The 12,795-nt window shown below is 42.0% G+C and overlaps 1 protein-coding gene across 1 annotated transcript in view; it reads right to left on the bottom strand.

Moving 5' to 3' along the window:
• Nucleotides 1–11,526, bottom strand: part of EVI5 (ecotropic viral integration site 5) — an 81,766-nt gene extending 70,240 nt beyond the window's left edge. The window contains exon 1 of the mRNA XM_074151851.1: nucleotides 11,397–11,526. The gene's annotated coding sequence lies outside the window, so the exon portion shown is untranslated. The remainder of the gene's footprint in view (nucleotides 1–11,396) is intronic.
• Between the last annotated feature and the right edge of the window lie 1,269 nt (nucleotides 11,527–12,795).

Here is a 12,795-nt window from a genome sequence, read left to right as displayed (position 1 = left end):
GGATCCAGTGCCTGACATCTTGGGTTGCTAGGGGTGCCTGAAGAGAAAGAGAGAGATGCTACTAGAGCAGAAGGGAGCTCTGAGCAGACAGTCAGGGAAACTGTGGAGCCAGGAACAAGGTGGCTAACTGGGACTGATCATGATCTGCTACTACTTCTTGACCAGCGTTACGGGATAATGCAGCCTAACAGATTCACGGATCACTAGAGAAGAACCAACAGCAGCCCCTAAATGTATTTTCTAATGAATCCTTCACTAGAGCTTCCTTCAGCAACTGGAAATGTAAGACGCTTTGACCTACAGTGGTTCACAACAGAGTTCAATTCTTCCTTGGCCCAACTCAGAGAAAATTCAGATGCATCTTAAAGGAAGAGCTAGCTGCCTAGCAAAACCAAGGTTCACAAGGAACTTCCTTTGAAGCACTGCTGCTGGCAACTATTTATTTTGACCTTCAACGACTTCCTCAGAACACTGAATTGCTGAATGGTTGTCACAAACAATTCTGCAGTACAGCCTACACAATAATTGCTAAGATACTAAAGACACTGAGCTACAGGAAAAAAATCCCTTTCCGAGATCCTCTAACAGAATCTAATTAAAGCAGAATTTCAACAGGAAAAAGTAACTCCATCTCAGCACACCATGCATTTACTCTAAGCACAGTATATAAACTGAATAACTGGTTCCAAAAGCAGAAGCTTTTGTTTACATACACTGCTACAATGAACTTTTTGCAAATCAAATCCAGCAGTATTTTATTTTCGTATCATATCAAAAGGAAGACACACTGAATGCCTTCAGAAAACAAGAGGAACGCTACAGGCCAAATACAGAACAGTGGTACTCAATCTTCCCACTTCCTCTCCACCAGCACACAACACTTAAGAGTTCTCCGAGAGGACTGCAAAGAGGTTTCCAATTTCCATATGATTAACATTCATTCTGAAAATGGTAACAGATTTTGCTAGAAACCCTCAGATGCAGGGACACAAGCCACAGGTGGGAACAGTAAGGTCCCAACATAAGCATCAGGAAGGTCCCAGTTGGTTCGTATGTCACTGTTGGACAGGAAAGCTCAGTTATATCAATATGTATGTGGGGTTTTTTTAAAAGACAATACATGATCTTTTAAAGATGATCTTTGAAAAAAATCACTTCCAATACTAGCATTTGATACCATCTTTTGTACAAGAAAGGAATAAAAATTGCTAGAGGGTTCAAAATCTTAAGATTAATACATGCATTAATATTTTACTCAGTCAATATCCTTTATTCTCTATTGCTGTGAAAGAGTAAGTTATTGCTCTTTCACTTCTAATAAAATAGCGTTAGGATAAAGGCAACTCATCCATCTCACTTAAGACTGATTATTTTCTCAAAGGCTTTAAACTTCTTAAAATATGACAAGTAATGCAACTATTGCAAAAATAAACGTTGGCAGGAACAGGGCCAATCTTAACACTACAGCAAACATGCTGCCATATGCACCTGGTTTTAAGAGTCATCCATTCTAAGAATCTTACATACAAATATTAGAAAAGCAGTGATTTTGAGTAATATCCTGTGTGAGAGAAACAGGAAGATGAAGTATGCAATCAACTTTTCTCTGCTTACAAAGTAAAGCAACTAGGAAGACTTAAGGTGAAAAAGTAAATCCAAACTGAGTCTGGCTTACACATTATAAGGCTCACACTCCACATTAAGATAGCTGAAGCAGAGGGTGAGGTGGGGGACGGAAATCAAGAATCTCACTAACATTCATTCACCAACGCATCACTAGGCATTAAAAAAAAATAGTGCAAACGTTTGTAGAAACAAATTACGTTAAGAATACTAAGAAAAGGTATGGTCAAGAAAACCACACAAGACAGCAGTTAAGCCAGAACAATGCTTCTAACGATACTCCTGTTTCTAAAAGCAGTTCAGAGTTTCATTAGAATGCATTTAGAGAATTAGTACCAAAAAAAATTCCTAGTCTGAAAACATACATATAACAAGCCAAACAAACAGTTGCAAAAAGCAAGTGTTGGAAGAGCAAAAGGCTCACAGTGAAGTTTGTATCAAAAACACATGAAGAAATTTGGGGGAAACAGCTATGGGAGTCACCCAGGGCCAACCTAAATTAAGAAAAATAAATAATTTTGATCTAATAGCTAACTACTCAAGCCTACAGCCCTTTTGCCAGGCTTTTTCAAGGGTTTGCCCTTTCCAAACCTTTCCATCATTTTTACCTCTGCCAGGTAAAAATCTAAAGGCAGCTCTCAAATTGTCAGCATCAGCATAGACTCTGGACCTAGACATGAAGGCATGTACTATCAGCTTCTTATCCCTTTCCCTAAATAGGATAGAGCAACAGGATTTTCACATTCCATCATTTCAACCATGTTGATTTCATAATTTATATTCAGTGACAGAAGATTTCACAGAGTTATTCTTTGACAAGTGACTTAAGGCCTTCCACAAAACAGGTCACTGGAATTTGAAAATAAAACCTTTCTGGAGCAACACACCAGTATTCCTACCAACACGCACACAGGGCTCCTAGACTTGTCCTTCCAACTCTTCACATTCTTTATAGAATGAAAGTCCCTGTTACATATTATAAGCTTTTCAACTGTGTGTACCCTGTTGCATCTCACAGGGTAGTTGTACTTGGCTGTCACTAAACCACAGACCACCGCTACTTCCCACCTTTCCACTGACAATCCCTGCAACAAGAAATCTGTGTCCCACTACTAATGATACATACACATAGTACAGAAATGAATCCTACTGACTCACTATCATTAAACCTTTAATCTTTTCTTTGTATTTTTGGACAGTTTCCTCAAGGCTTTCCTAGACAAATGTTTCTTTTTAAAACTGGTTGTTACTTAACCAGTGATATTTCTGCCGGCCTGCAGCCCTGTCTCCATTTTGGCTACAACAATGACGCTCTGCAGTTACGAAGTGTCCTTCCCTTTCCTACTCTTCATTCTTGTGGAAAAGAGATCATAGCCATGTGCTCAACTGTTGCAGCAGTAACAAGGACAGCCAGATACACCCCAGTGCCCATCCCAAAATCTTAGCTAGGTCACAGCAATAAATCTAACTACACGAGACACGAGTTTTGCCTTTGCCATCATCTTCCCACCAAGCATATCCCCCGATGCTACTTCCACTCTGTTCTGCCTTATCCCACAGCTGAACACTTGCCAAGCTGCTCTACCTGGTGCTCTCCTGCACTACACCCTGTACCGCAGGCAGCAGCTACGCAGGCAGCTCGACCCCAGACTCTGCTCTGCAAGTCCCAGTGCTCACCAGATCCACGCAAGCTCCCATCCCTTCAGTTAGCCAGCTCAAGCTGGAAGCCCCCACTTAATAGTTTTCTTTGCTCAGCTCATCTCAGACAGTTTTTCAACTACAGAAAGAGAGCTGGTTTCCTTTTTATTCCCAGCTTTTTTCAGATGCTGAAATTCAAGTTAGATTTGAATAAAAGGTAACCTACATTGCCTGGGAAGCATGCCAACTCATTGAGAGCGCTATCAGGACGATCAAGCCATTATTAATTATTATTAATGTGTGATCATAAACGAGAGTCAACTCATTTTAAAAACATGCTTTTTCCTCTGAGGGGTCTCACTCAAGAATCTGCCAATTAATCAGACTTTGAACACAAATGCTGCTTGTGGCACGCTCCCAGGGACACCAACACTTTCCTCTGAAGATGGCCAGGTCTGAGACAAGCAGACATGGGTACAACTTCTTTACCCTTTGCAGGAGGATGCAGGGAACTGAGCAGGCAACATCCAGCTCCAACCCAGGTATATTCATTCAGGCTCCAAGCCATATTAACAGCTACACTGCCCTCGGTTTGCCAACCGACCAAGAGCACTGGCAGAGTTCACTTGCATCTGCCTGCCTTAAGACCACGTAGATACCTCCTAAATAAATGTGTGAATTTAGACTTTGAAAATATTGATCTTTAAAAAGATGAGGGCGAGAAGACTTAACTACTAATTACTTTCTACTCTGCTACAGTTTCCAGTGAGCAAAACAGAACTACCAGCAATTCTCACCCACCTGGTCAGTCATCAGGCAAGGCACAGACCTGTCTGCTACATACTTTAAGCTACTGCAAAAATAATAAATGGTTATATTAGTATTATACATAGATACATAAGAAGTGCAGTTTATATATATATGCCAATTAAAATACATAAAATTCAGTATCTCAACTTTATGTTTAGTATCTTTAATTAGCTGCTGATCACAGCGCTTTATTACCAAGAGGAAGTACAATACTGTGTTTTGATTTTTGAGTTACTCAAAGGAATACTGCAGTGGAACAGCATATGAAATATTTTAAGTAAGGCTAGCTGAAGGAAGACCGCAGCATTCCACATTACATACAATTATATAAATCCCTTTCCCTGAAAATCCCAAGGTTTTGTGCAGCACCTTACAGTAAGCCCAAAGAGGTTACCACATTTCTGCATTTGCCAGACAGACAATATTTGTTCTTATAAAAAAGTCTATTTAGATTTCTTTAAAAAAAAAAAAAGGTATTTCTCTTGTACACATTGAATTAGCTTAATACCTATATTCTGCATTTTCAGGAGGAAAATCTGTATTAAAGTTACAGGTATCTTGATTACCCGAAATACTCTCTCAGCTATTCTTGTCATATGACAAAGTAAAAATAACTGCAAGCCTTACACAAACAATACTCTATATTTTATATGCTCTCTACTCTTTCTTCTCTTCCTGAAAAGAGAAAGAAATGCAGAATACAGGAAGTAATACTCATACTATTCTACATATAAAAAGAAGCCTCACATAATTCGGGCTGAAATTGTTGTCATGGTTTCAGTTGGGATAGAGTTAACTTTTTTACTGGCAGCTGGTGTAGTGCTGTGTTTTGGATTTGGGATAAGAAACAGTGATGACAGCGTACTAATGCTTTTGGTTGTTGCTAAGCTCTCAAGGCCTTTTCTGCTCCTCACACTGCCCCGCCAGCAAGCAGGCTGGGGGTGCACAAGAAGTTGGGAAGGGACACAGCCAGGACAACTGACCAAAGGAATATTCCATACAGCGTGGCATCTTGCTCAGCATATTAAGCTGGGGGGAGAAGGAGGAAGGGAGGGGCCTTTGGAGTGATGGCATTTGTCTTCCCAAGTAACCATGATGAATCCCTGCTTTCCTGGAGATGGCTGAACACCTGCCTGCCAATTTGCTTTCCTTGTGTGCCTGGCTTTTGCTCTACTTACTAAACTGTCTCTATGTCAATCCACGAGTTTTTCATCACTTTTACTCTTCCAATTCTCTCCCCTATTGCAGCTGGGGGGAGTGAGCGACCAGCTGCATGGTTCTAGCTGCTGGCTGGGATTAAATGCTGACAATTGTATAAGCGGTTTTCAAGCCAGTTATATAGCATTCCATGGACTCAATCTCCTGCTTGCTTCAAAAAAGTTAATAACATTCTAATATCTGAAGAATAAATTAAACTGACTCAGTCAATGACATGTGCAGGAGAGGTAGCTAGTGAGTCAGCCCATTATCATGCTTCCTGACACACTAAAATCCCAATTTAGGGCTCAAACATGGCTTCACTATAAGCCTCACCTGTATCTCTTATACTACAAATTCATATAACCAATTTCTGCTGAAGTCTGAGGAAAAAGTCCTGATTTACTCTCATATTCTTGATTTTTCTTGTAATATCACCTGTCAAGAACATCATCGTTAGTATTCAACAGCTTCCACTGCACTCGATATTCACTGGCTCTCCAAGTCTTTCTGATTTAAAGGCTAAAGCAGTCTAAATTTTAAATTGTGTAAAAGTTAAGCTATTAGAAAGCTTTCTGTAGTATCATTTAGTAAATATATGTTCTTTAAAAGTCATCTTCTGTCTCTAACATGTTGGGGTTTGATGGTCCTAAAGCATCTAAAAAGAAACTTGAAGCTGCAAGTTCACACACATAACAGTAATCTAATACATAAGGTGTTCTAAGGAGGTACTTCATTAGAATGTTGCAGTAATCCACTAAGAGTGAAACCACTGCTCGAAGTTAAATGAATAACATTTCAACCATTAACCAAATTGCACTGAATTCTACTTATTTCCAAGAACAATTCCAGGTTTCTAATTACCTCTGAAGTCCAGTGTGATGTACAATCTTTCAAGCATTGTCCTGTCCATCTAAAAGTGGTCTCTATCAAACAAGTTTCATACCTGATACTGGAATGTAACAACCTTCAGAAAACCATAGAGACCTTCTTTCAAGGGAAAAAGGATTAGATATACTGCTTTTGTACAAAAGATGGCTGAGAGCTCCTCAGAGCTACAAGAGAAAATACTAAAGGACTACAGCAAAAACCTTTAACAAGAAAATTCCTTTGTTTCTTTGTTCTCTTAGACATCAGTTTGGAAAACATCTTTCTATTTGATGTTCAGCATGCCAAGTTACACGCACATATACTTGAAGGACTATCCCCTTGGCTAAAAAAAGAGAAGGAAGAATCAGACTAATCAGCTAAAATAAAGAACAGCTCCTGCAAAGTCAGTTTGTTTATTAACTAGATTGGAAGATTTTGTTGTTCGTTTTTTTTTCTTTTCAATAAAAGAAAGTTTTTTCTTTTTTTTCTTTTCAATAAAATGCAACTCATTCATTTCACTGGAGTTCAAGTATCATCGGGCATTACAAAAAAGTAACACACTGAAGGACACATATGTTTATCATTAAAGGTCCTTTCTACAAATTTTACTTTTCTACTTATTCCCCAAAGCCTAGCTTCCCTAATGTTGTTTTTAACAAACTTCTTCCTGGAAAGGAGCCAGGACTAAGCACCTAAAATACCTTAGAACAAAAATAAACAAACAAAAGTATATAAATGCAGTTAAATTTACTAAAAGCCCTAGGTCTGTATTTTGGATGTGAGAAACAACCAAGTCATATTTTTAAATGTTCACTGAGCTTTAATTAAAATCAATGTTTTTAACACAACTCTTCATTAAAAGTGTAGAGAAAATCTGCAAGGACTTAACTTGGTAAGTTTAAAAGGATCCAGTATCTGACAACATGAAATCATGCCATTCCATGCAACACTTCTTTTTATGTACTGGCAGCCCAAGTACTTTCCAGGTGTAATTCTCCTTGTTTATAGAGATTACATAAACTTATGCCACAATCTACAGGCTAGAAGCAAAATGCTCATCTCTCGTTTACGAAGTTGTGCATGGTTCCCTTTCCAAAGGGATGTATGAAAAGAAACTTGATGGAGAAACCAAAGAACATGAGCATGCCCTTATGGAATACAGTAACACTTGCAACTTTATTAATTACTTACTAGAATTTTAAACAAGTCAGGTGACAGAGGTTGGCAAGACCCTACCTTCAGGATATTACTCTTCTTTCACTGAATTTTCACTGAATTTTTTAGAGTTGGAAGGGACCATAAAGACCATCATTCTTTCCTTTAAATGATCACCTAAAGGTCAACTTTCTATCATTTACACTCAAATTCAAGAGTAAACCAGTTTCTAAATGACTGACAACCAGCTTTACTTCTGAGCTACAAATTCATTGCAACCTGCAGCTGCTGATAGAAAAAAAGAAATAAAAAGTTTTTAAAATTCCATCACTAATGCATTCCAAGTAGGAAAAAAAAAAAACACAAACCAATGAAACCTTTGCTTAATGAATACTGGGTTTTAGCTCTGCTGTTTCAGAGAGTATGGAAGTTTAATTTCTTTTTACTATGCCTGAATGTAGTTCACTGTTTGAACTATAATAATCAAGAACACCTGAAAAAAATCAGGGATGTAAGATTAACTTCTATACAATGTCACTCTATACAGTGGTGTGGACGGTACATGTCCAAAATGTTAGGTTTTGGTTAGCTACTAGTTTTTGACACCCATTTTAAGTCACATTTGATAGTTTTACCCTTTGATGACAAAAATAACAGTAACTTCTTCTCCTAGCATCTTAGTGACAAATACATGGTCAACTTTCAGCAACAAAAATCCACTACTAAAAGACTGGCCCCGTCTGCCAGTCTGATGAAACCAAAGAAAAAAAGTACATAGTTAGTATAGTATAAGATACTGGTGAGTCAGAATTCTGTATCATTACAATATAATTATACTTTAATTAAAAAAAAGGTATCAAGAACATGTTATGATGTTATCAAGCAGGTATTTCTAAGAATCACTAAGATTTAGACCTGACAATAGGGCATAAAACTCAAGAGTTTGAAAAGTTCAATAGCTTACCAAGTAGCAGAACACATTATCAGAACTTGTTACCAAAACACTAAGTTAGGGGTTGGGTTTGGGGTTTTTTTTGTTTGGGTTTGGTTGTTTGTTTTTTTTTTAAAGGATTAAACTGTGGAAGTAAAAAATCAGAAGTTACTTGGAAAACAATACAGATCAGACAACATGGCAGATTTTGGTAACAAAACCCATCAGAGACAGGTAAAATTTGTTCAAACAAAAGAAAATAAAGGTTTTGGTTGTGGCTTTTGGCTGCTTCTCAAGTTGGAAACTAATACAAAAAGGTTACGTGTCCGCAGTCATTCTATCACACTACCTTACTTTTTGTCCAGAATAAAGCCCAACCCTAGTATTGTACTTCAACCCCAAATATACAATAACTGCCTCACTGGGCCTCAGAAGGATTACTTTTACACACAATTAGCAAACAAAGTTGCCAGTTACACAGTCTGAAACAACACAAAGACCACAGCATGATCCCTGTCAGCCTGATGGAAAGGAGATCCCGATCTTCCTTGCCCGAATCCTACAGCAGGCTCAACACTCCCTAGGCCCTCCCCGAAACACCACTTCACGGCTAACTGAATAGTTTCCAGAGTTCACAGGAAGTTAAACAACATAAAGAGTAATTAAGGAAAAGCTACAATTCACTGAATCACTTCTCCTACCTTGTGAGAATATAGTTTTCTGTGTATGCGCATACAATAAAAACGCATCACAAATAAATGAGCATAAAATGAGCGAGGCAAGACAAGAGCCCCCGCACTGTTACTAACCGACTACCCAGTTGTTCCAATCGCCTCTTGCTGGAGAATGAAAGGACACACCTCAACTACAGACATTTCAGCAGATGAGACTACAATGAAAGCAAGACAGTATTCTCAATTTAAAGGAATAAAAAACTAGCCAGCGGATAATGTTGGTTGTTACAAATATGGAAGGCACAAGGCTTTAATTCAGCATGCTATCTACAAACTTAAGTGACATATTCAAGAGCTTCAGACAATATATGTAACAACTCAAAATTACATACTCCCAGAATATTTATTGCCTTTTTTTTAAAACAATAACTATTTTAATTGGGTTTTGGAAAAAAGAAAAAAGAATTAAGAGTAGGTAATCAAGGCAATTGTTGGTTGTTTGAGAAAACATTTATAAAGTGAGGATTTATTTTCTTTATTGTTCCTCTTCTCAGACTACCAGATTTTTCTTTTAAACTATGCATTTGACACTCAGAACAATACCTGAAGTGTTAAATTCTACTAGGTCTCCTCCTTAAGCATTAGAAATTTATTTGTTTTTTCTACAAGTTAAGAAAACAAACCAGGAAGAGTAGGAAAATGTAAATACAATGTTGAGTACGCATACCCCAGCTTAGCTGCTTTCCCCTAAATCTAAATGATGATACTGGAACCTTGAATTCGCAAGGTAAACAATTTCATTTTCAAAAATTCACTGACAAAGGACTTTTCTTCCAGTTTTTATTACTTCTCCATTTATTATCAATCCTACCCAGAGAACAAGCTGACAGTAACTGTTAAGACACATCACTTCCCCCACCCCTTCCCTTCTTGTAAACTTTGAAAGGTTTTTCTCCCATCTCTTCCTTTTCAAGAACCCCATTTCAAGCATTCCACTCCCCAACCACCTCTTGCTAACTTGTTCAAAAGCAAACAAGTCCACAGAAGACAAACATATGGAGAGCTCAGGAAGTCCCTAAGCCTCAGCCCGCAGGAGGTTAGGAAGAGATACAGGGAGGAAGTCGGGCTGTTCTGTTGACGCTCTCTTCTCCAAACATCTGCTCCTCTCAGAGGTACTGTTGTGCTGGGCAGACAGTCAGTGACAGTCACTACAGCTGCGCTCATCCCAGTTTATCAAATTCAGGCAATGCTGATTCATAATGCTGATTCCTCCTGATCATGCCCCTCTTTTTCACCGGCCATCTCTATTTCCTCTCCTAATCCTTACTTGAAAAAGAATCCGTATCTATGTATTTCAAGAGAAGCCTTAAATCTTTATAAGTGTAAATATAGAGCTGTACAATCATGGTCAAAGCAGAAACTGCACACTGAAAGAAGGAAAGATAAATAAGTAGGTGCATGTATGCAAAACACTTTTTAATACTATCATAAAACCAAAAAAGTTCCAATTACCTTCTCCTTTAGGCATGTGAAGTAAAGTAAATTTTAAAAAATAGGAAAGAAAGTTTTGAATTTTTTGACAAATACTTTTGGAGATAAATAAAACATGGAATACTGTCAGATCTTCTCTGCATGAAGCTGACTCCTTTCTACATCTTTTGTATGTGATCTTTGACCAAAAAAAAAAATAATATTGTCCCAGGCTGACATGAAACACTGTGTTTTCATACAGTCAGTGTTAATGCTAGCTCATGCTGGAAATTCAAAATGGTATGCCAACTTCACATTTGCTATAATATCGCTCAGACTAGCAATGCTGAAAACCAGCAGGAGTTACATGGAACTACAGGAAAACGACTCTAGGAATTAAAGCTGGGATACATAACAAGTAGCCCGAACATTAATATCGACTTTTCACCCTCATTATATAAGCACATCCATGCAGATGCGGCAGGAGATGCCGGTAAAGGAGATCTCCCAATACCATTTAAGGATTGTCTCCCTCCCAAGAAGGAAAGACCCGTAGGTTCCTGGTTTAGCGTTACTTCCACAAAACCAAGGAAGACATCACCCTCTGCAGCCCCCCCCCGGGGCCGGAGACCCCCGCCGCCAGCACCGCGTACTTCCATCACCGAGCTGCCAACCACCCACCCGCCTCTCCACAGCCTGAGGCGCGGAGGGACGCCGACCCCGCGCCCCCCGAGCCGGCGGCAGGGCCGCGCACCGCGGCCTCCCCTTCACCCCCGCCCCGCCGGCGGGGCGCGGGCTCTCCCTTGCCCGGCAGCGGCGCGACGCCCTCCGCCCCGCCGCGGCGGGAGGCCCGCGGGCGCTGGGCGGGGGCGGCCGGCGGTGCCCGCGGGGTGGTGACGCCCCGCCACTGCCCAGCCCGACTGGAGGGGACGGTGCGGCCGGGGTCGCCGCGCCCCGCCTAGGCCCGGCTGCGCACCGCCCCCAGCCCCCTCTACAGCGGCGGGGGCGCGGGCCCGGCCGCGCCTCACCTTGGAAGCGTTGCCCGCGGCCGGGAGGTGCGAGCATCGGCGTCCCCCGCAGCCCCCGCCGAGCTTGCACCCCCGCCACCGGCGCCTCGCCGCGCTCCGCCGGCCCCGGCAGCCGGGCCACGTCCCTGCCCGCGCCGCGCGCAGGCGCACTCCGCGCGCAGCCGCCGCCGCGAGGGGCAGCCCCGCGCCCGCCGCGGCCTCGAGACCCGCGTAGGGGCGCGGGGCGGGCGCCGGCTCCGCCTCGGCGGCCGCCGGTAACGAGCCCGGCCGCGCCGCGGGTACCCGGGGGCAGGGCCTGCCGGCGGGAGAGCCGCGGTTCCCCCGGGTCACGGGGGGAGGTCCGGGCTCGGTGTTGGAAAGGCGGGCGGCGAGCCGCCCTGCGGGGCCGCTTCCCCTCTCCCTCCTGGCAGGGCCCCCGCGTTGTGTCGTCGATGCTATGAGGCAAAAAACCCACCCCACAGCCGTGAATAAGGCGAGGCCCCACCCTGCCCCGAGCCACCCCCGTCCCGACCATCCCCAGAAAGGGAGAAGCCGCCGTACCGCCTCGACACAAAGCGGAGATGCGTTGCATCTGCTCCGTCGAGAACGTGGGCTTTTTGGGGTTTTTGCCTGCCAATGGATTTCCCTAACGCCATCTCTACCTTGGGAGTCGCCTGTAAGAAGGCGTTCCCCGGGAGTGCCAAACAGCTGGACGGGCCTTTCCTCGGCAGCGTCTGTTCGACACGTCTTGGCCAGACAGCGATGAGGTCACACGGAGGCAGCTGAGGGAGCGTCTGACCCAGCAGCTCCCCACCTCGCCGTGAGCTCATCTGCCCTTGTTGCTTCTACAACCCAGAACAGAGACTCCTCCACAGAACCATACAGAGGTTCTCATTTGTAAGGATTCCAACAAATGCTTAATTTAAAATAAATAAATAATAAATCCAACACTAGCAGGACACATACGCTACTCTACATGCTGCTTTACAGCCAGGCATACAAAGAATATACTCTTAAAAAACAAGTAAGCAGCAATACATTATAGGTAGGCCTCCAACATAACCTTTTTTTTTGCTTCAATAAAGCTATTAACTATTGTAAACCACAACAGAAAAAGCACAGTTGGTACAAGTGGCCACGAAGGTTGGCCCAGTCCCAGCCAGCAGCCTCGTTGCTCTGGGTCCCCCACAGACAAACTGGGAGAAGGGCTCCACTCACAGGAGTGGTTTCAACAGTCCAAGAGGTGTCTTCCAAGCATAAGACCTGCCTAACACCTTACTCTTCAGAACATACCCAAGCAAAAACACCACACAGAACACGACAGAAACTAAGAAAAAGCCTGAAAGAAAAAAAAATACAAATATACGTTTTTTCTGTCAATAAGAATTATCAGTAAAAGGTATTTTATTAAAGCATTGAA

This window comes from Numenius arquata, chromosome 8, assembly GCF_964106895.1.
Source record: "Numenius arquata chromosome 8, bNumArq3.hap1.1, whole genome shotgun sequence".
NCBI classification, from domain to species: domain Eukaryota; kingdom Metazoa; phylum Chordata; class Aves; order Charadriiformes; family Scolopacidae; genus Numenius; species Numenius arquata.
The sequence above is the reverse complement of the archived record's forward strand: the minus strand, read 5'-3'. Positions and strand labels throughout refer to the sequence as shown.